We start from the raw sequence: 24,244 nt of genomic DNA on the forward strand, positions 1-24,244 counted from the left end.
ATAAGGAAATCGAATATTAGCATACAACATAGAAAATACAATCTATATAAAGGGAAGAGCCTGAAACTCTGACCTGTCTGCTGATGGAGCAGTAAAGAAAGAGGGGGAGGAGCCTCATCACTGTGAATACTATACCTCCTACTATATTTTGATTGGTTAATGTTTTCACTCCTTTTCTTTACTGCTATGTGGAGTTAGTAAAGAGAGTTAATGCAAAATATGAAGCCTCCTGTCATGTGGTAAAATTAAAATCCAAATGACAAAGTTGACACTAAAGTAACTGAGATCACTTTGTGTCAATGAAGTGGTCTGGGTGTAGTGACCCTGTCCTTTTAACCCTGTAATGTAAAACATTGCAGTTTTAAGCAATTATGTTGCAGGAGATGTATTGCACACAGAGGGTTGGCCTGTATCTAACTAGGGACAGGGGCACTATTTCATTAGCAATGCAAGTGGGTCTTACAAAGCTGATCTGGAAAAACTCTCCAACCTAGATATAACAGCTTAGCTATGCCAAGCTATATACTGCCATTCAGATTTTAGCTCTCTAGAATTTAGAGCTTATTGGATAAGTCCCTTAGTCTGTGTTCTGCTAGTACTGAGAAAAATGAGAATGCAAAATCATAGAGTACAACTCACTAACCCGGAATGATGGAGGACTGACAAGGAAACATTATAGTCAACCATTTCAGTAAAAAATATTTTTGAGAAACTGCAATTTTGACCTTGCCAGTTTAAGTCCTCCTCTAGTGGTTGTCTTTATGACAGCCACTAGAGGCGCTTCCATGACACAGCCTGAATCCTCACAGGAAAGCATTGATGCACTTGCTGCGCATGCACATTAGATCCCAGTGCTCCTCCATTACGCCAGCTGGGGAGGAGAAGTAAGCAGCAGCGAGATGACCTCGATGCTGGAAAAAAGTAAGTAAAAAAAGGGTTTTTAACCTTTTCTATGCTGAACGATGGGGAACCTAACACTAGTAGTGACATGAACACTATAACATTAGAAATCCAGATTTGAATTTCTAACGTTATAGCATTCCTCTAAGACCAAAATAGGCAAATTGTAAAAAAAAATAAAAAAAATAAAAGGACATCTAATATTTTTTTCCAACTTAGCTTTTTGGTTCCAAAATGTAATTTTTGTTTAATGTTATTAGTCAACTAGAAAACAATGGTCCAGTAGTAGAGACTTTATTGCCAAAACATGTTTGATGTTTTTTTTATTTTTGGAATGCCAATTCTTTGGTATTTGTATAATAACAGGACTTCCACTTTATGTGGGATGAATAAACCAATGTTCTCTGTCTAGTGTTCTTCATTAGTTACTTTCATGACTTAAAGTGTACCTTTAGTCCAAACTGTAGAGATGAAACGTTTTTGTTTTGTTTTAAACAAATAAATACCACTTTACTTCTGTCAGGTTTATTCAACAAGAACCATATGTGGTCTGGATTGGCAAAATTATTTAAACTAAACAAATTTAAAATAATATCGGCTGTATTTTGCAATTCTAACATTAGCTAAAGGCAAATCATTTTTAAATGTAGTTAATTAAACTGAATAAACATATCTTGATCAGTATAATCCAATGTCTGTTTTAAAGGAACACTTCAAGCGCCATGCATACTACCCAGTGTTGCTTACTGAAGTTGTTATGGTGCCATGAGTTTCAAGACCCCCCCCATCCCTCCAACGGTAAGAAGTCAAACCGTTTTCGTATATGGTTTTACTGCATACCTAGGTACTGGCATGTGCCAGCCCAACCTCCACTACTAATCGCAGCAAATCTCAGCAGTGAGATGGTTAATCAATATGTCTGCAGCTAGCTTCCACCAGCCAGTCGCCTCAGAAAAAAGCATATTTGGGTCATGAAACCCATATAAGTATTACAAAGGGAGTAGGAAAACTGTCACGGTCCCCCCTTCTTAAGCTCCATCCATTAGAGGCCATATGTCTTTATAGAAAAATAATAAGAGGAGCTGTCAGTCATGAGTAGTCAGTGGGGAATCAATTATATAGACTGGAATAACCATAGCCCTAGTCCATGAGCAGCAGTGTGGGCTGAGGATAAGTAATTGAAGGGTAAACTTGCAACTGCCTTCCTACACCCACTATTAGCTCCCCATTTATAACACTTGTGATTAATAAATGACCTCTCCCACCCCAAAAATGAAGTGATACCCCTATGTTGGCAGTGAAGCCAGCATACCTAGGGATGGACTAACAGCTGTTTGGACACCCAGGCAGAATTAGGTCCTGGGCCATTTGAAGTCCATGTATATGTATTAAAAAAAAAAATGTTTTTTTGCATATAATTCCAGTATGAATTCATGTGTCTATTTGTAGAATGTCAATGTGTGCATATTGAATGACATATTTGAGTCAGTGAAAGTGTGTGAATGGAGGGATACATTCTGTCTACTGTAATAATGTCAATGCAATTATGTATTTATAGGTCATTTCAGATTAACATTGCATGTGTCCAAGTAGGGCTGTATGTGTAATGTTGATGCTTGCTTTTTTTGCATGCAGTGTCTGTTAGAATACAGAGCAGGTGTTTAGTTGTTTAGAATTTTGATGTGTGAATGCAGGGGCACATTTGTTTGAAGTGTCAATGTGTGTAGTGTTTGTGTCTATGTAAAGGAAGGGTTGTGTAAATAGATGAATTTGTGAGGAAGAAACTCAATTTGTGTGTAAGTAGATTGTTGGTTTGTGTATTAGTGTAGAGAGTCTGTGCATGAATGCATAGATAGAGTGTTAATGTGTGAATATGATCAGTGTAAGTATATTAACAGTAGCACAATGTGTCACCAATGTGTGTCTGCACCATCTAACTCTAAATGTGTTTCTTCCTTCTTCTTGCACATCACCCCAATTGTTCATTTGCCCCAATTTCACTTTTCTTACCCTCACATACATCTCTTCCCCATCTTAATATGTCTCACCCTCAGGGTCCCCACCCCCCTAGTTGTGCCTTTACCCATGCACCCGTACTTCCTCTGCACCCCAAATGCATACCTGCCCCATCTCACTCTCAATCTGTAACTACATCACTCCACAGCACTGTTTCTACCCATAGCCCTAAATGTTTTTGCCTCAATTTCACCCATACTTGTGGCCATAACCCACTTTTAGCCTCTTTATGTCCTCAAACTAAAGCAGACTGAAGTAAAACCTTTCAGTAGTGAAAAACTAATGTAAGGAGGGCCCTAATGCAAGAATGTTTTGGGGGCACACTCCTCACACATGGGTGGCAATAAGGTAGATCCATGGATGTACCTAGAGCATTTGGCACCTTGGGTGGATCCTGTGTTGATCCCCTCCTTCCCCCCTTCCCTCCAAAAGTTTTTTTTTTTTTTTTAAAACACCTGCAAAGAATTTAAAAAATGTTTTTTTGTTTGTTTTTTAAATGTATTGCACACATTTGTAAACTTTGTAAAACTCCTGTGAGCCCCTTCTACAAAACCCCTGTCCTCCCCCTTTCCTGCAAAACCCCTGTCCTCCCCCTTTCCTACAAAACACCTGTCCTGCCCCCGCCTACAAACCCCAGTAGTGCCCCCATTTTACAAAATCACGGCATTCCCCTTCCACAAATCCCCTGCTCAGCCCCCCTTATACAAGACCCCTGTCCCAATACAAAACCCCTGCCACATTCTACAAAATCCCTGCACCACATCACACACAGTTACAGGAAGACAGTCACACATAAGTACACACACACACACACACACACACACACACACACACACACAGTTAGAGTCACACACAGGTAGACAGTCACACACAGGCAGACAGTCATTCAGACAGTCATGCAGACAGGTAGGCAGGCAAACAGTCACACAGTCAGGCAGGCAGGCAGACAGTCATGCAGTCAGGCAGACAGGTAGGCACACAGACAGACAGACAGGCAGCACACACACATACAGGCAGGCAGGCACACAGACAGGCAGTCAGGCAGACAGTCAGGCACACAGACAGACAGACAGGCTGGTATACAGATCAGCAGGCAGGCATACAGACAGATAGACAGGCACACAGACAGACAGGCAGGCACACAGACAGTCAAGCATGCAGACAGACAGGCATACAGACAGACATTATGGCTGGAAGGTGGTAGCCGAGGCAGTGCAGCTCCTGTAGTCAAGTTGGTGGGAAAGCATGGACTCCTTCCTGCTTCCCACTTCCTGTGCAGCTTTAACCCGCCTCTGCTGCCATTTTAGCTCTGCCTCCCGCTAAGCTCTGCCCACTCTGCTCATTAAGCTCCACCCCCACCGACGCGCTATTTGTTATCATATAATGAATATGAATAATTAAATCCTTCACCCGGGTACCTGCTCTAGCTGCCCACCTGCACTACTGTCACCCGGCCATGTGTGAGCACAGCTCACAGACCTCTAAGGCTGTCGTGGCACCCCCCTACCTGGTGGCCCCCGGGCCGGACTACCCCTCACCCCCCCCCCCCTTAGTAAGAAAATGGGTAAATCCTTATCAGTCATACAACTCCAACAATTCTTTGACAGCTCTGGCTCTATCATTTCCCCATGCATAAATTCTTTGCTCATGCACATCACTATTGCATTTGGAATATATTTAGGGATATGGAATAATTTCCATATACTATGTAGTGATCATTTAACATTGTCAGTAAAAAAAATAAAAAAAAATCTTTAAAAGCATAGAAAATAAAGTAATTATGTTAGACAAAGCAAATACAACAGTCATGATTATGCAGCATTCTATATCAGTTATATATGATTAGCCTGCTTTGAAGTTTAACATGCAATCCTTAATGTCCCTTAATGTATGGGAAGGGAGGAGAGTGGTGTTTCCTATTTTTGCATTGAATGAATGATAAAGTAAATTGTGCTTTTTACACTCATTATAAAAATCAACTGAAGATAAGTTTTTTTTTCCAGAAACGATACCCCCTTTGAGTTACTTTGAAATTAGCGACAAAACAGGATATCATTTAAAACTTAAGACTATATTTAGATGTAATTCATGCAACCGTTAATATCTCAATATCAAATATTTCAAATACCCAAAGTCTTAAGTCATGTCTTCTTTTACAAAGTGTTAGTTCAACACAGAGGGAAAGGACTGAGTGGTACTGCAAGTTTAAACATTTGAATTTTATTACATGATAGGAGGCTTCCTATTTTGCATAACTTTCTTTACTTATGCCTCCAGCAGCACAAGTCAATCAATCAAAAACTTTTAACCAATCCTAGGCCAACGTAGCCTGTATATAAGTCTTTGGTGGGCGTGTCTATTCCTCTTTCTTTGCTGCTTCCAGAAGGCACAGGTCAGAGTACTACCTTCAGAGCTTATACTTATTTATTCTATATTTATTTAATACTGTTAGGAACTTAGTCATTGTTTTTTCCATTATTCTATATTTGTTTTCTCTCTCTCTGCCCTACCTCTCCTCTCACCCTGTACTGTCTTTTCCTACCCGTCTACCTTACCCGCTGCGTTTTACCGCGACCGCGCTTGTTTGCTGGGGTTTGGAATACGCATAAGGGACCCTTTGGGAGGTGGGTGTGGGGTTGGAGGGAAGAACCGCTAACATCATCAGTGCGGCGTTAGTGTTTGACGGCGGACCGCGAACGGCAGCCATCTTGGATCTCGCTCCCGCGAGACCCACGACGGCCATTAGCGCTCCTAATGGTCGTGATTCAAACGACCCATCCAACATTCTCTTTTTCTCATATGTATAGTGGTAACTTATTTTCTCTGCCTCTACTGTATATCCATATTTAGTGTCAGTACCCTCAGGCTTCCCCTACTGCACATCTTAAAGGCACAGTTCACGCAGGCTCATCCCCTGCTGCACATCTTAAAGGCACAGTTCATGCAGGCTCATCCCCTGCTGCACATCTTAAGGCACAGTTCATGCAGGCTCATCCCCTGCTGTACATCTTAAGGCACGGTACAGACAGGCTCATCCCCTACTGTACTTCTCAAATTCACAGTACAAGCAGGCTCATCCCCTGCTTTACATCTAGAGTCACTAGTGCAAGCAGGCTCATCCCCTGCTATACACAGAAGAGTCACAATACTAGCAGACTCATCCTCTGCTATAATATAAGTGCCAGTGCCAGCAGGCTCATCCCCGCTATAAATCAAAGTGACACAGTGCCAGCAGGCTCATCCCCTGCTATATATATGTGACTAAGTGCAAGCAGGCTCACTCCCTGCTATATGTATGCAAGTGACACAGTGCAAGCAGGCTCATCCCCTGCTATAAATTAAAGTGACACAGTGCAAACAGGCTTACCCCTGCTATTAAATCTAAGTGACTCAGTACTAGCAGGCTCATCCCCTGCTATATCATTAAGAGTGGCAGTTCAGCAGGCTCATCCCCTGCTATACCATCATATGTATATGTGACTCTGTACATGATACCCACAATAGTAGGTGGAAGCCGTATCATACGGCAGTTCACGTATTTCAGTACCTAACACTCTCCTGTCTTCCACAGACAGGCCCAACACACAACACAAGATGAGTGACTCACCACAGTTACCACCGTCAGATTGGCAGACACTTATTAACTCGGCGGTAGCCGCCTCCATGGAGAAAGCTATCGGTAGACTGCTTATGCAGAACCCAAAGCCGGATACGGTTACAGAACAGTCCACGGAACTAACGGATGATGCCCTCCCCGGAGACTTCCACGCCATAAAACGGCAACGGAAGAGCACCGGGTCGGACACCCAGAGACTAAGAGGCAAAGCACCGTTGAAGAGGAGCCGCCAGGCAGTGAGAAGAGAAGCTTCCCCTCCATACTCTCTGTCCTCGGAGGACGATGATCGCGATCCCCCACCATCGCTTGACATCATGGACGAGTGGAAGGCGGGGGCTTCACACTCGGAAGACGAGGAATGGCTAGACGTCCAGGGGGACGACTGGGAGTATGATCAAGACACATACCTTGAGCAGGAGTTCCCTCACCACTCACAGGATAAACATGAAGAGGGCACCTTCATAGACCCCCAAGGGATGGCCATGTTCGACCTCCGCACGATCCGACATCCAAGATCGACAGAATGGGGATTACCGGAACACCTGGCTCAGTTCATCCACTTCTGGCTGAGAAAGCCAATGGACAAAGAAGTGAGGGCGAGGCTACGGGCAGAATGCCCAAGACCCACGCTACCAGATAAAAGGCTGTATTCTAGACAAGCTAGATGGTTGTGTACTTTTCACACTTAAACTTTATCATCATGTACTGATCAGGCCCTAAGAACATTAAGGCTGATGCCCTATCTAGGCAATTTTACATAGAGTCAGAACAAGAACAAGAGACCTCCCCTATCATTCCAGTGTATCATAGCCTCTACTGTTCTTTCCTTGTCTTCTCCTCTTCTTTGTGCTATCATGGCGGCTCACCTGGTGAGGCACCTAGTGATAAACCTCAAGATAGATTGTTTATTTCGTTGTTAGAAAGAGAGGAGGTGCTAAGAGTTTTCCACTATAATGTGACAGCTGAACATTGGGGTATTAATAAAACTGTGTCCGCTGTCTCCAGATCATTTTGGTGGCCTTCTCTTAGAAAAGGAATCAGAGAGTATGTGGAGGCTTATACTGTTTGTGCAGTTTCTAAGGTTCCCCATAAACTACCATGTGGGATATTACAACCACTTCCTTTACCCATTTTTTTTTACTTTCCCGGGCACCATAAATACTTGGAGTTTGATGTACCACTTGGTATTGAAGGGGTTAATATGTGCATTTTATGCAATTGCCATTTGCAAACAACCCTTGTAGTGTGCTCAAAGCCCTCTTTTACTCTAACAGCCTGCAAAAAGAAGGATGTGGAATAATGGTTATGAGGTCTGCTATTTCCTTCTGTAGAAGTGGAGTGGTGTAAAACATGGCCCTGTCAGAGAGATCCATTTATCTCCAGGCTAAAAACTAATGTTTAAAAACTCATATAAAAAGTAGTTACCAAAAAGAACGCGCTAAAATAATCTGTAAATATAAAGAAACAAATAATGGTGCAGACCATCTGGTAATAATAGTATGGGGAAAAGGTGTTATATGTAATAAACTCACATGTAATATAACACCTTTTCCCCATACTATTATTACCAGATGGTCTGCACCATTATTTGTTTCTTTATATTTACAGATTATTTTAGCGCGTTCTTTTTGGTAACTATTGTTTTGCTTTTCACAATCTCTTGTGCATTGTATTTGTGAACGCTGCCATATTTTCTGCATGGGATTTTAGCGCTCACACATTGGTTATCATATAAAAAGTAGTTTAAGACCTAATAAATGCGTTACTTCTTAGATCCTAAGAGAGCATGACTGCCAATAGATTTACCAGTTAACAATCCAATATTGCTTTGGTGAGCTCCCTGTGCTATTTTTATGTAACCATGAATTTTATTATTAATATGCTAATTATTATTATTATTTATAAAGCACCAACAAATTCCGTAGCGCTGAACAATAATTTTGTGACATCCATAAATGGTAGATCTAAGATCTTAGGGCTATATATTACTTTAAGTTTGCTTTGCCCATACTGTACTGTCTATCTTCCCTGATTGCACCACACTGTGGAATATCTTGGCATTTTATAAATAGCAGGAATAATAATAATAATAATAATAATAATAATATTCAGTAGTTTTACATCACTGATGTCATAAACCATAATCTATTAAATGTAAAAGTATATTTAAATCATCTTGGAGTTTATTCACTAAACACTGATACAAACTTCCAAAATGCTCCTTTATTGAGTAAAATTTAACCACAGAAATGACAAAATCCAGCAATGTGCAGATAATAACCTGGCTGTGGTTTCTACAGTAATGTTTTTTTGTTGATCGCCAATGAACATGAAAGATAAAGAATGCTTGTTCTCCTTATCTGCGTACAGCACTTGCAACAGCAGAGCATTTTTCAAATTTATCAGCAGACAGTTCTGTTCTCGTCTCATTTTAAAACACATTAAAATTCTACATTTTTGAAGTCTGTTTTGAAATATAAAGAAAACTATTTTTAGAACCATTCTCAAATTAAAATTATTCTTATTCCCAATTTGGGAGTAAAAAATAAAAACATAAAACTCTTTAAAAAGTCCTGGTTTATCATTTAAATAATATAATATCAATAAAGTATATAAATAAAAACCTGGAAATTGTTGCTGATGGTAGCAGGGTAAAAAATATAAACAAATAAATTCAGGCCATGGAGTTTTGTGTACCCATTCTTTATAAGTCACTAGGTGGAACAGTCTGTGGTTAAGAAACGGGTCATTTATAATCAGACGATGAGACATCCCTCACAATTGCATTAAGATAGGAGTAAAACAGAAAGATCCACATACTTCCTGGTTGTTTATTGCAATGACATGGACAGTAACTCAGTCAGGATTAATCACTAAAGGGAGAATTCAAAGTAAATTCAAACTGAATTTCAAATTTACATTCAAAATAGTAAAACTGGAAACATTCTTTCAGTTTGGCAAATCTGGCCTAAATATTAAATTTACTTTGAATTCAGTTTGATTTTCACTTTAATAAATGACCCTGAGTGGTTAACAGGAATTTCTGTATCATGCAGAGAAGTATTTTCATTCCATGGTATCTCAAGGAAAGAAGCATTAGGTTTGCATGACTCTGTCCTACACTAATCAGACACAACATCAAAACCACTTGTCTAATATCATGTGGTTCCCCCAATATGCTGCCAAAACAGCTCAAATGCATTGAGGCACGGACTCCACAAGACTTCTAAATGTCTCCTGTGGTATCTGGTACCAAGACAATAGCAGCAGATTCTTTAAGCCTCCATGGATCGGAGGCAGACATTGGAGGCCAAGGTAAAATCTTCAACTCATTGCTTGTTCCTCCAACAATTCCAAGCAGAACATTGCCCTTCTCCCGTAGTGCATTCTGCTGCCATCTCTTCCAAGATAAATGATGTACACGTATCTGGCCATCCTACAAGCAAACATGATTCATTAGATCAGGCAAACATATTCAATTGCTCCAAGCTCCATATCCCCTTTAAAGGTGCTTTCAGTGATGGCCAGGGGTCATCCTTACCAGTCTGTGGCAGCTCAGCCCCATACATAGCAAACTGTAATGCACTGTTTGTTCTGACACCTTTCTATCATGGTGAGCATTATGTTTATCAGCAATTTGAGCTATAACAGCTTTTCTTTGTGATCGGACCAGACAGGCTAGCCTGTGCTCCCCACATGCATCAATGAGCCGTGAACGCCCATGACCCTCATGCCGGTTTACTGGTTGTCCTTACTTGCACCACTTTTTCTAGGTACTAACCACTGCACACCAGAAACACCCCACAAGACTTGCCGTTTTGGAGATGCTCTGACCCTGTCATCTAGACATCACTATTTGGTCCTTGTTACAGTTACTCAGATCTTTTCGCTTACCCTTTTTTCCAGTTTCCAGTTTCCAAACCATGCAAGTCAAGAACAGACATAGAAACATAGAATGTGACGGCAGATAAGAACCATTCGGCCCATCTAGTCTGCCCAATTTTCTAAATACTTTCATTAGTCTCTGGCCTTATCCTATAGTTAGGATAGCCGTATGCCTATCCCACGCATGCTTAAACTCCTTTACTGTGTTAACCTCTACCACTTCAGCTTGAAGGCATTTCCATGCATCCACTACCCTCTCAGTAAAGTAATACTTCCTGATATTATTTTTCAGCCTTTGCCCCTCTAATTTAAGATTATGTCCTCTTGTTGTGGTAGTTTTTCTTCTTTTAAATATAGTCTCCTCCTTTACTGTGTTGATGCCCTTTATGTATTTAAATGTTTCTATCATATCCCCCTGTCTCATCTTTCCTCTAAGCTATACATGTTAAGATCCTTTAACCTTTTCTGGTAAGTTTTATCCTGCAATCCATGAACCGGTTTAGTAGCCCTTCTCTGAACTCTCTCTAAAGTATCAATATCCTTCTGGAGATACAGTCTCCAGTACTGCGTACAATTCTCCAAGTGAGGTCTCACCAGTGTTCTGTACAATGGCATGAGCACTTCCCTCTTTCTACTGCTAATACCTCTCCTTATACAACCAAGCATTCTGCTAGCATTTCCTGCTGCACTATTACATTGTCTGCCTACTTTTAAGTCAGACTGTTTACTTGCTGTCTAATATATTCCACCCCTTGACAGGTGCTATTTAATAATATAATCAATGTTATCCACTTGACTTGTCAGTGGTTTTAATGTTGTGGCTGATCCATAGAGCCTCCTACATCATGTTTGTTTGTTTGTTTGTTTGTTTGTTTGTTTGTTTGTTTCCTTGTTTGTTTTGTTAAAGAATCATTGCTGCAGCAGAGGAAGCTTAACTTCTTCTGCAATAATGACAACATAAGTTTAATAAAAATCATCTAGCCCAGTGGTTCCCAACCCAGTCCTCAAGTACCCCCTAACACTCCAGGATTTATGGATTACCCAGTTGGGTCTAAAGTGTTTTTAGAAAAAGAAAAAAAACACTTTAGACACTAAAGGGTAAAAGAGTGGTGGAGTATACTCTAGCACAGGCTTCCCCAAACTCCGGCCCTCCAGATGTTGCTGAACTTCAATTCCCATGATTCTATGAATGAAATAGATAGGCTGAGAATCATGGGCATTGTAGTTCAGCAACATCTGGAGGACCGGAGTTTGGGGAAGCCTGCTCTAGCACGTGCATTGTTTTCCAACGTCAAGGTTATTTACTAAACTCTGAGTTGCAATGAATCAAAATTAGAATGAATAAATTGTACCTAAAATAGCTAAGTTAAGACTATCTCTAAATTGGGTAATTTTGTGCAAAGTCTGCCATTCAGAAGTCAATTTGTTACAATTCATTGTTAATACAAACTGTACAGTGTTAGGAATACAGATTTATATCTAACACCTCGTCGCCATTTTAGTCCCAGACCCAGGGCCGCCATCAGAGGGTGACAACCATGACCGCTGTCATGGGTCCAGGGCCCATCAGGTGGCCCAAGCATTTAGGGCCACCCGATGAGCCCTATATCTTCAGGGGCCCGGTCAGCGCTGCAGCCGTGTAATAGCGCGACCGGGCCCCTTTAAAAAAAAAATTGCAGCTGCACCACAAGCTTACTCCGCGCTGGGGGAGAGACAGCCAAGGAGAGGAAAGGCATCCGCTCCCATCATCCCCAGCCACCCTCCTGCAACGAAAAGGTAAGGAAGAGGAGAGTGGCTGAAAAATGAGGTGTGTGTGTATATATGTATGTGTCTGCATGTATGTATGTCTGTTTGTGCATGTATGTCTGTCAGTATGTATGTGTGTATATATCTATGTATGTATGCATGTCTGTGTGTGTATGTCATTATGTATGTATGTATGTGTGTATGTATCTATCAGTATGTATGTGTGTGTGTATCTTTCTATCTATCTATGTATGTGTGTATGTACATATGTCAGTATGTATGTCTGTGTGTATGTCAGTATGTATGTCACTATGTATGCCTGTATGTATGTATATATCTATCAGTATGTATGTGTGTGTGTGTTTATGTCTGTATGTCAGTATGTATGTATGTCTGTATGTATGTTTGTATGTATGTATATGTCAGTATGTATGTATGTCTGTATGTATGTATATCAGTATGTATGTGTATGTATGCCATTATATATGTATGCCTGTATGTATGCCAGTATGTATTTATGTGTATGTATGTCTGTTTGTATGTCTGTATGTCAGTTTGCATGTATGTATGTCTGTATGTATGCGTGTGTGTGTGTGTCAGTATGTGAGTATGTATGTATGTCAGTGTGTGTGTCTCTGTATCTCCTTATGCATGTGTGTGTTTCTGTATGTGTCCGTATAAGTGTGTGTGTCTGTTTCAGTATGTGTGTGTCAGTATGCCTGTATGTGTGTATCTTTCTGTGTGTGTGTCTGTTAGTATGTGTGTATCTTTCTGTGTGTGTGTCTGTGTACTTTTGTGTGTATTCCTGTGGGCGGGATTTGGAGGCAGGGCTTGGAGGCAGGCAGCCCGGGGGCCCAGACCGTGAGCTGTGTTAGGGGCCCTAAAATTTCTGATGGTGTCCCTGCCCAGACCCCACCTGCACGGAGAAAAAAAATAGTATTTACTTTTACACATTACTGTAAATATTGCAGTTATGAAGAATGGCAATGTTTTCACTTGGGTTAAAACAAGGGGAGGTGATGACACCCTGACCACGTTACTTAAATAAATGCCTCTACTGTCCCTTCGAGTGAATAACCCTGTGAGTATTTAAACATGTGTGTCTATGAACATGTGCATTTGTTATTAAATAGAAAATCAAAGGTTACTGACCATTATTGGATTCGTTGGTTTTTATAAGGATTTTAAATTAGAAACTCATCTATTATGCAACTTAAACAGCAAATGTAATAAAAAGGCTTTTTTTCTCTTAAATTTAATATTTCAGCTGTTTAGCAGAGAGCTCCCCTAATTTGGTATCCTTACTTGAGATTGCCATAATTGAGGGAATCAAATTAGTGACTTAACTACTAAGCAACCGAAAGTGCACTTTTTTCTAAAAGGCTTTTTTTTATATTTGCTCTTTAGTAGATAGCTCCCTAATTCCCTTATTTGGTATTCTATGATTACATGCTATTGCCATTATTAGGGTTACTAATTAACAAACTTATCTACTAAGCAACTCAAAAAGCAAATTTAAGAATATTACTTTTCTTATTCTTCCTCTTTTGTAGATTGGTTCTTCATTGGTACCCTGGTGTGGATTTCCCCTACTCAAGATACCAAATTGTGGAGCTGTCTAGTAAATAGATACCCTAATTTGGTACCCTGATTTGGGAACAAAAAGTGCAATGTTTTGGCCTACACAGATGCCTTTATCAAGCAAAATGTTGCACTTTTTGTTGCAATAAACCTGCTTTCCTCCAGCAATCCTGAATGCCTGAACCTAATTTATTTCAACCACTTAATGTTTCTCTTGTTAGAGAAATGCAGCCCCTTAACATTCAATTTCAGTTTTTAAAGTTATCTTGACATATTTAACCTCAGCCAATAATCAGACCTGTCCAACACACTCCCTCCATTTATTGTCCTGTTGCCAATCCCCAAAGCAGCAATGCCTCTTGAACCCCCTTCCATCCCCCAGTGACTATTAGTAATAAAGTGAAAAAAAGTCTAGAAAGGAAGAGTAGATGTCTGTAAATACACACAATAACTGTGAGAAAAGAAAAAGGCACACTTCTGGCACGCACTGGAACGCATGGACTTACTGATCACCAGATACAGGCTTGGGATATAAACATTGCCCCAGGGTAAAATAATCCATAGTAGTATGAAAGAGCTATGAACCCATCCACCACAAGCACCATCAGTTTTTTTTAAATAGGCACATACCAATGCTGCTGCATTTTTGTTTTATGTTTCATTTTATTTTAAAGATTTTTAAGTTTTTGTTTTGCTTGCTCAACCCAGGCACATTCTCTATACAGTAGGCCAAAAATAAAGTGTTTCACTGAGAATATAATGGTGTCCATTATGCAGGCCTTTTATGTGTGTATAAGCTTACTATATTCATTCTAGCACACCCATATAAATTGTGAGTTGCATTTGATCGCTTAACTGATTACCTAGTACAATTTGAGTAGTATATACCTAATAATAATAATAATTGTAATGACATCCATGCTTGGCCCATTTTTGACAGTGTCATGAAAGGGAAGGGGCATAGTCATTATCACATAAAGCCAGGGTGAATAGCGTTTTCACAACTATGGTGTCAGGAATACATTTGTATTTCTGACACTATAGTGTTTCTTTAAGCAAATTAAATGAACATTCTGGTCACCATAACAACTTCATATAAATGAAAATGCTATGATGCCAGGATGCCCCTGGGTGCTCTCTTTCCTTTAAGGGTGAAACCAAATGGTTTAACCCCAAAGGCTTCCTCCAGTTCTAGATCTCCAGGTCGGTCAGTGTTATTCGGCTTCTGAAACGGAGTGTCAGGAAGTGCAGATTGACATCAGGCATGGGTGCTGCAGATTGACTAGAGTGGTCAGCTGACGCTCGAAGCCAATTGCTAGTTCCCGGTTCATAAAAATGTTTTACTTTTTTAAGAATGGGGAGCTACTGGTTGGCTTAGAGTGCCAACTGAGCACTCTAGCCAATCAGCGATACCCCTACCCAGCGGCACACTGTGTTTCCTGACAATCAGTAAAAAACAGTGAACACATTAACACTGATATTTTTTTTTTAACATGGGGAGATGAGAAGGTCCAAAGTTTCCCTGCCAGGCCCAGGTACCAAAGCCTTATGATGTGGTGTCCAGAATAAAGTGGAGGGTTTACTTCACTTGTCCTTCCTGCTCCAATCTCCTTTTCTTCTCCTTCATTTGACACAGTCTTCTTTTTCTTCTGACACTGTCTTCTCTTCTCCTTGGCACCTTCTTCTCCTTTACCTTTCTGCTCCTTTCTGCTTATTTTGCGCCCTTCTGCTCTTTTCTCTTTCTGATCCCTTTCTGCTCCTTGCTGACCCTTTCTGCTCCATGCTGACCCTTCCTTCTCGTTGCAGACCCTTCCTGCTCATTTCTGTTCCTTTGTGATCCTTCTCCTACTTTACTTTTTTTGTGCTCCTTGCTGACCCTTCCTGTAGGCTGATTCCCCCATCCCTCACTTCCCTGATCTGCAGTCTGCCCCCCCCCCCCCATGCCTCACTTACCTGATCTGTAGGCTGTCTCTGCTAGCTGCACTCTGTGTTGCTCCTCTGTGGATTCAGTCAGGAGAGAGAAGCAGGGATAAGATATAGCTTCCTATCCCTGTTTCTCTACATACACAGTGCCACCTACTGGCCGGCGCCGGTATTGCAGTATAATTTCAATCTCACATGAAAAATAGCAGAACAAGCTGAAAAATCCAGGGGGGGGGGGAAAGTGCCCCCCCCCTCAACCTCCCCTGTGGATGCCCATGCCCACAGGCCAAATTTTAACAGTTATGCCTTGCATCAGAGACTCTCCAAAGTGTAGGGATTTTAATAATTGCAGGTATTCTATTAACAACCCTCATCAACTATGTTGATATTTATTTTCTTTAAACTGCAGTACCAGTAAAGCACATGTTCAAGCACATGTGGATCTCCCATCATCTGTTTAAATCACATTTCCCTTATTGAGAAATATACCAAATGAGTGATGCTTGGGTTTCACCCTATATTCTCATTGAGCCTGAAATAAAATGCACTGGATTGTCACATATTTAACCTACTTAACTCCTGGATAGTCAGCAAAAGAAAAGCAATGATTAATCATTGTACTTGCGTAAGAACAATGCATGTTCTGGTAACATATTGCTCATTCTTAATAGGAAATGTCCTGAAACATTTAACAAGAACGTGGTTTATATTACACTATGGTATAACAGATAATAGGATAAAAGAAGAGGAGGTTTTGAGCACACGCTGGATGAGTAATAATATGATCTGTAACATAAACATATATCATAGGACAATATGTTAAAACCAATATGTAATATAGAAAATAACTTGGAGCACTCACACTTTAGAGAGCCATATAAGTCGACTAGTAAAATACTTCATTTAAAATAAAAATTGAACAGGCATTTTAATTTTAAATAAAGTATTTTACTTTTAAACTTATTTTGGTTCCTGATTGCATCCAGACGAAATATGATATCCGTTTCTGGTGGGACCAGTCTACACACAGCACTTTTCTGGAAATATCCTGTACAGTAGAGAGACGACTTATATAGATAGCTCTCTAAAGTGTGAGTGCTCCAAGTTACTTTCTATATTACATATTGGTTTTAACATATTGTCCTATGATAGCTGTTAATGTTACAGATCATATTATTACTCATCCAGCGTGTGCGCAAAACCTCCTCTTCTTTTATCCAATTTTGTACATGTAAGTGTTTTTGGGTGACTAAAACACTGGTTTGTTTTTTAGACGCACTGGGATTTATTGTTTTAATTTAAATTGCATATCGTATAAAATAGGTTGCATAGAAGGCACTAAAAGATACTATATGTTGCATATTAATTAGTCTTGTTTTAAAATCCACAGTTTCTTAAATTAACAAATATGTCAGAAACAGCATACAACTATTTGGCTACAATTGATATGAATGTGTGAGTCATGTTCTCATTTGTTCGTTTTTAGCAAGCTCAGTATGAACAGCTTGATATTTTTTTTTTAAACACAAAAGTAGAGGTTTTTTTTAATCAAATGTAATACAGATTATAGTTAATAGGTTTGAATACCAGCTGTAACCTGTAAGTGCAATTAGGCCAATGTTGAAAAATATATTTTTTTGAGATCAGATTTTATAAATAGCTTACAGCAATGCAATGTAGTATCAAACTCTCTCATTGTACCATTTCCTGGCGTTAAGGAGAAGGAACATAAGTAATGGAAACTACCTTTCAACAAGGATTTTTCTGGTTTTTGATTGTAGAAAAACTAACATTGATTAAATAAAACCTATTTTATATTTTAGGAAAATGCTGTTGATTGCGTTCCTGTGTCTCTCAACATTACTGCAACTGTCTGTTGCAAATGTAAGTAAAACACAATTCTTTTCAATCACACCCTGACCTTGTAATAGCACAGACCTCCCATTAACATTCCATTCACAATCTCTGAATGAGAAAGTTTCCGACAAAACTTTAATATTTAATTATAAGTCTGTGACCTCTGGGATTGCACGCTAACTGGTCCAGGATTACTATTAAGCTGAGTGGGCAACTACATACTGCTTGTGTGATAGAAGCATGGTAGGTTACTGCCTAGGCACTGCAGCTTCCACTGCTGCATTACTAGCACTGAGTTCTATCAGTTATTACTAATGGGCAGGTAAGTGTCTCCACTGTTCCAACCAGAGTGGAATCCCTAAGAGTTCTAAAGGAATAGGATCAGTTCTTTCTTTAAAGAGCGTTCTTAACACATTAGATGGACAGTTCATTACATAAGTAACCACATATCAATACCCACAAAACGAAAAAGTGCAAGTAAAAATATTATCATATTGAAAACATTATTTTAAATAAATTAGACTGAAGGCCTAAATGACATTAGGAAGAAAAATGTAAGTAAAACACAATTCTTTTCAATCACACCCTGACCTTGTAATAGCACAGACCTCCCATTAACATTCCATTCACAATCTCTGAATGAGAAAGTTTCCGACAAAACTTTAATATTTAATTATAAGTCTGTGACCTCTGGGATTGCACGCTAACTGGTCCAGGATTACTATTAAGCTGAGTGGGCAACTACATACTGCTTGTGTGATAGACGCATGGTAGGTTACTGCCTAGGCACTGCAGCTTCCACTGCTGCATTACTAGCACTGAGTTCTATCAGTTATTACTAATGGGCAGGTAAGTGTCTCCACTGTTCCAACCAGAGTGGAATCCCTAAGAGTTCTAAAGGAATAGGATCAGTTCTTTCTTTAAAGAGCGTTCTTAACACATTAGATGGACAGTTCATTACATAAGTAACCACATATCAATACCCACAAAACGAAAAAGTGCAAGTAAAAATATTATCATATTGAAAACATTATTTTAAATAAATTAGACTGAAGGCCTAAATGACATTAGTAAGAAAAAAAGAGAAATACCCGTAAGTAGTTAGTGAAAATAGCATTTAAAAGGTAAAAAACAAACAAAATATTGACTTAAACTCTTTACTTAATAACAAACTAAAATCTATAAATGATGTACACCCAGGAACAGAGACTAGGTGTATGGACATAAGAATATGGGAACTAGGTGGGGTAGAATTAAAAGTTCCAAAATAAGGTTGAAAGAACATTAATCAGTTCTACTTCTACATCAAGTCCAAAGGGAACTAGGATTTTTAAACTGTGGATCCAAAACATTTCTTGTCTGTTTAATTTTTACTAAGATCAACTCCTCTCCAGGGTATGTGTACTAGTTGGATCCCACAGAATGTAAGTGTTTTGGGATCACCATTGTGGACTTCTATAAAATGTTTGGACAGAGTGTGATTCTCAAACTTTATTTTTATGTTGTAGCTATGTTCTCTTAGTCTAATTTTCAACATACGTTTTGTTTGACCCACATATTGAGGACCGCACTAACATTCTAATAGATATATGACCTGCTTGGAGTGACAGGTGATGCAGTCTTCAATATTATAGGTCTTATTAGTTTTATACGATCGAAAACTAGTAATGTTTCCAAATGGTGGCCCTTTGGTTTTACATGTATTACATTGACCACACTTATTCCCTTTTAAAAAAAAATTGTTTTTAATTCAGGGGCTTGGAAAGTGTACACTATTTTTTGTTTTGTAGTTGGTGCTCCTCTGAAAATTATCCTATGTTTAGGAGGTAGAATTGGACACAATGTTGGGTCCTGGATTAAGACATGCCCATTTTTATGTATTATTCTTCTTAAAAGTGTGGATTGCAAACTGTAGTTAAAAATAAGGGGACAGTCAAAATTGTTCTCAACAGTTTTGTGCTCCTGAGGTAGTAACATTTGTGGTTTGTTTAATTGAATTAAGGAGAGACAGAAGATATGCTGATTTCTTTGAAAGGATCAACATCCTCCAAGATAATACAGTAGCTTGTAATTAAATTAGGTTGCAATTGTAAAATTAACATAGAGTAAATTAGGATACAATCTTGCATAATAGTTATAAAGAAAGAAATATAAACATGATTACACGTTAGGACATGTATTTGAACATCAGAGGTATATAAATCAAGAGTTCTAAAGGAATTATGAGTTCTTTCTTTAAAGAGCGTTCTTAACACTTTAAATGGACAGTTCATTACATAAGTAACCACATATCAATACCCACAAAACGAAAAAGTGCAAGTAAAAACATTATCATATTGAAAAAAATATTTTAACCCCCTTAAGGACCAAACTTCTGGAATAAAATGGAATCATGACATGTCACACACGTCATGTGTCCTTAAGGGGTTAAATAAATTAGACTGAAGGCTTAAAGACATTTGGAAGAAAAAGTAAGAAAAAAAGAGAAATACTCATAAGTAGTTAGTGAAAATAGCATTTAAAAGGTAAAAAAAACTAAATCTTGACTTAAAATCGTCTTCACTTAATAACAAACTAAAATCTATAACTTATGTACACCCAGTCACAGAGACTAGGTGTATAGACATAAAAATATGGAACTATGTGGGATAGAATTAAAAGTTCAAAAATAAGGATCAAAGAATATTAATCAGTTCTAATTCTGCATTAAGTCCCAATGGGACTATGGTTTTTAAACTGAGGATCCAAAACATTTCTTGTCTGGTTAATCTTTTACTAAGATCAACTCCTCTCCAGAGTATGTGTACTAGTTGGATCCCACAGAATTTAAGTGTTTTGGGATCACCATTGTGGACTTCCATAAAATGTTTGGACAGATTGTATATTTTTAAATGTAGATCCGTCAACCTAATCCCTTGTTATTTTCTTTCTTGACTAGCTAGTTGTATTAAGTGGTCTCGTATTATGGCTTTGTATGTACACCACAGATTAATATTAGACGTATGTTCTGGAAGGTTTTCAGCAAAGAATAGCACAGAAATATGTTTTATATATTCTTTGTTTTTCTTCGAAGCTAATAAAGACTCATTCAATCTCCATGGAGGGGGGTGTTTCTTCCCCATTTCTTTCAGTTCTGAAATAAGAATTTCATGGTCAGACCAGGTATTAACTCTAATATTGACAGATTTTACTCTTCTTATTAATTCAGCGTTCCCAGAACATATCAGTTCTAGCAGAGGTTTTATGTACTTTGGATTCATGAGTATAATTACGTTCCTTAGGATGGAATACTCTCCAAACAGCAAAGATTCCATTTCTTTTACAGAGTCTACATAGTGAAGAAGCTTGCTTGGCCAAATTTTTATCTATCCGCTGACCAGGGTTCAGATTTTTATCTAAAATTGGAATTTTCAATTCTAGTCATAATTTTAGACAGAAAATTTACTGGGGCTTTATTTGGTAGATATATAATTACTAAAGTATAACAAGTTTTATTAACCATGCCTATCCATATAATATATCTGCCCTCGGAGTCACTTTCGGAATATTTTATTATTATTATTATTGCAATTTATATAGCGCCAACAGATTCCGTAGCGCTTTACAATATTCACTAATACTTAATTGAGTTTAAACACATCATGGTGACACCTCTTTTATTTTTGTGCTTAATTGAAGCTGTAGCTATAAGAGGATTTTTTTTTTTTAAATACCATTGTTGTTTATCCTCCATTCTCCAATGAGTTTCCTGGATGAAACATATCTGAACCCCTTCTCTCAGAAGGGTATTATACCAAAATCCTCTCTTATTTGGGGAGTTAAGCCTTTGGGCATTGATAGAAATGAATTTAACCATTTTAATTCTGGGTTTCTCATTGGGCCCTTTTCCTTTATATTACTATATTCACATTTGTTTCTTATCAGAAATAACCTTGGTATACTAAACAACATCATATTAAAACAACATTTACACAAAAACAACATAAATTTGTGTATGTTAAAAAACATCTTACAAAAAAAACATTGGCAGAACTGCAATGATTATAAGTTGGAGTACAAAAAGTCTCCAGCATCAAAGTATCAGATATGATACCCACAGGGAGGGAAACATGCTGATATTTATTCTTATTGTTCAAAAATCGTTCGCAAGCCTTTATTATGATTAAAGATTTTGTTCTTATATTTCCTGTGATTTCTTTAATTTCCCTCCTCTTCTCTCTCGTATTTCTCCACCATCACTCTCCCTTAATTGAGGCTTCATTACACTAATAAATCAATACAAGAAAACCTCCATTAAATATAGTTATTAAGTAGAATAAATCTGTTGATAAGCTCCCTCAATCTTATCAGGATCTTGACTTCTAATTCTCTCCAACTTACTAAAATTACCATTAATTTGTACCAAAATGTATCAAAGAGATTATTTGAATCCATCTTCATATGATCTTGTCTTCCCTTTCTCATCTATCCCTCTCTTCATCTCTTCACTCTTTCCCTCTCTTATTCTCATTTATTTTCGATTTCTTTTAATGTGTTTCCATTCGTTATTCTTTAAATTAACCCATATGTGATTGTGTAATATTAATATAGTGAATTAAGTGTGTAATCATTAAATAATCCTGTAATTCTTTTCTAAACTCGGGACTCTCTTCTATTAGTGTTTATTTCCTTGAATTAGTGAATTACATCAAATAGACTAGTGTTTATTAATATAGTGAAAAATAAATATCTTGTTTTACTATATATTATTTGTGTTAACTTATTAGATTGAATCTTAATATCGCTATTAATTTAATACATTTATAGAGTGAACCTGTGTTAATAATTATTCTATGTTCAGTGACATACAATGTTAAATGAGAAAGAGCAAAAACAAACAAACATTAAAACTTTCTCGTCAAGGTAGAATGGGGAAAACTCTACAAGGTTCTATTAATTACTTCTTGTGAGTATTCATTTGTAGTTCAAAGTTATTTGAAAAAAATTATTTGAATTCAACCGTTCTCTTGCAATGTCATAAGACTTAAAGGTTTGCTATTCATTATAGTGCAGGATCTGGAGTGAAGAAGGATAATGCCATCTAAATTTTAAGCTGTGTTTTGTCAAGATCTGAAAAATTGCAGAAAATTCTCTTCTTTTATTTCTTGTATTGTATAAGAAATCTGGAAGGGTATATATTTTCTTAAATGTTTCTTCTGAGGATTTCTTCTTTTTCAGAGTTGATAAAATGAGGTTCCTGAATTCATACGAATGAAATGCAACTATGATATCTCTTGGAAAATTAGTTGGAAGGTTTAAAAATTCTATGACAACATTCCATTTTGATGTCGTGAGGATCTGATGAAATATTCAGAGCCATAAAATTCTGTCAGGAAATCTCTTCATTTATCATCGGTTATATTTTCAGGGATGTTTCTAAATCTTAAGTTTGTTCTGCGAGCACGATCTTCCAAGTTGGTTATTTTCTCCTCCAGAGATACAATTTTTGCCTCCATGTTGTTATGTGTATCTTTAAGTGTTAGGATCTGAAATTCCATATGTTCTTCTTTCTATTCTATGATTTGGATTCGAGTTAGAACTTTAGAGATATCTTCTTTGAGATCTATAGAATTATCTTGGATTTCTTTTTTTATTTCTTCAAGTGTGTTATCCAATAGATTTTTCATTATTTCTGGAGTAATATTTTTTGGGTCTGAAGGGAAAGGTACTATTGGAAAGGAGGAGTCCAAAAAGAGGTCTTAATTTACTTCCTGGTTTGCTTGAGGGGAGAAAAAGGTTGAAAGTCTCTTTTCTTGTTTAGTAATGTTTCTATCAATTTTACTATTAGTTTTAGGGTCTTGAGAGCCTTTAGTAGCCATTATCTTTTCTCTCTAATGCAAAATTTGAGCGCAAAAAAAAAGGAAAACAGAAAGGAACAAAAAGAAAAGAGCAAGTTGAAGACAACCACCAAGTTGGATGATTCACTTAAATGTGATAATTATTCTTCCTTATTTTCTTAGTTGTTTCTCCATTACTCCTCCTAGGTCTTCTCTATCACTATTTTTCAGCAGTTTCCTTAATTCTTCTTAATTATTTCTTCTTTTTTATCTTTGTGATTTATTTAGATATATATCTTGCTGTATCAATCTTATCTATGCTTTAGCGCTCTTTGTTTGGCTCTCTCCTTAAAGCTTTAGATAATGTTCATCTGTTTCTTACTCAGAAAAAAGTTTACCAAGAGGCACTTAGCACTCCTAATTAGAAAGACACGGATTAATAATTATGCTGTGGCTTCGATTTATTAGTGATAATTAGCATATATCGCTCATTTAGTAAATAAGATTGCGGAATTCCTATTTCCTTTATGATTTAGCACGGGAAAACATTAGCCAACTCATTAAATCCTCATTTGCAGTTAGATTTTTTTCTATTTTCCCTCTTTCTTCTTTATCTCTCTCCCTTATCTTCCCCTTCCTTATTGATTGCTTTCGCTTTCGATCTGAGAGTCGCTGTTTAATTGAGTAAAATATAGGGATGAAAAATAAGTAGTCCTTCCTATACTCTTATATTCTCGTTTAGTTTTGTCTTTACTTCTCCCCCCTTTTTTCCCTATCTGCTTCCAGTTCTTTCCAACCAATATCAACTGTCCTTTTTCTATTAGTGTAATGAGGAGAAAAAATGGAGCTAACACGTCAGCAGGCAAGAAAGAAAAAAATACTTAATAAAAAGACACAGCACTTG

This window comes from Pelobates fuscus, chromosome 2, assembly GCF_036172605.1.
Source record: "Pelobates fuscus isolate aPelFus1 chromosome 2, aPelFus1.pri, whole genome shotgun sequence".
NCBI lineage: Eukaryota > Metazoa > Chordata > Amphibia > Anura > Pelobatidae > Pelobates > Pelobates fuscus.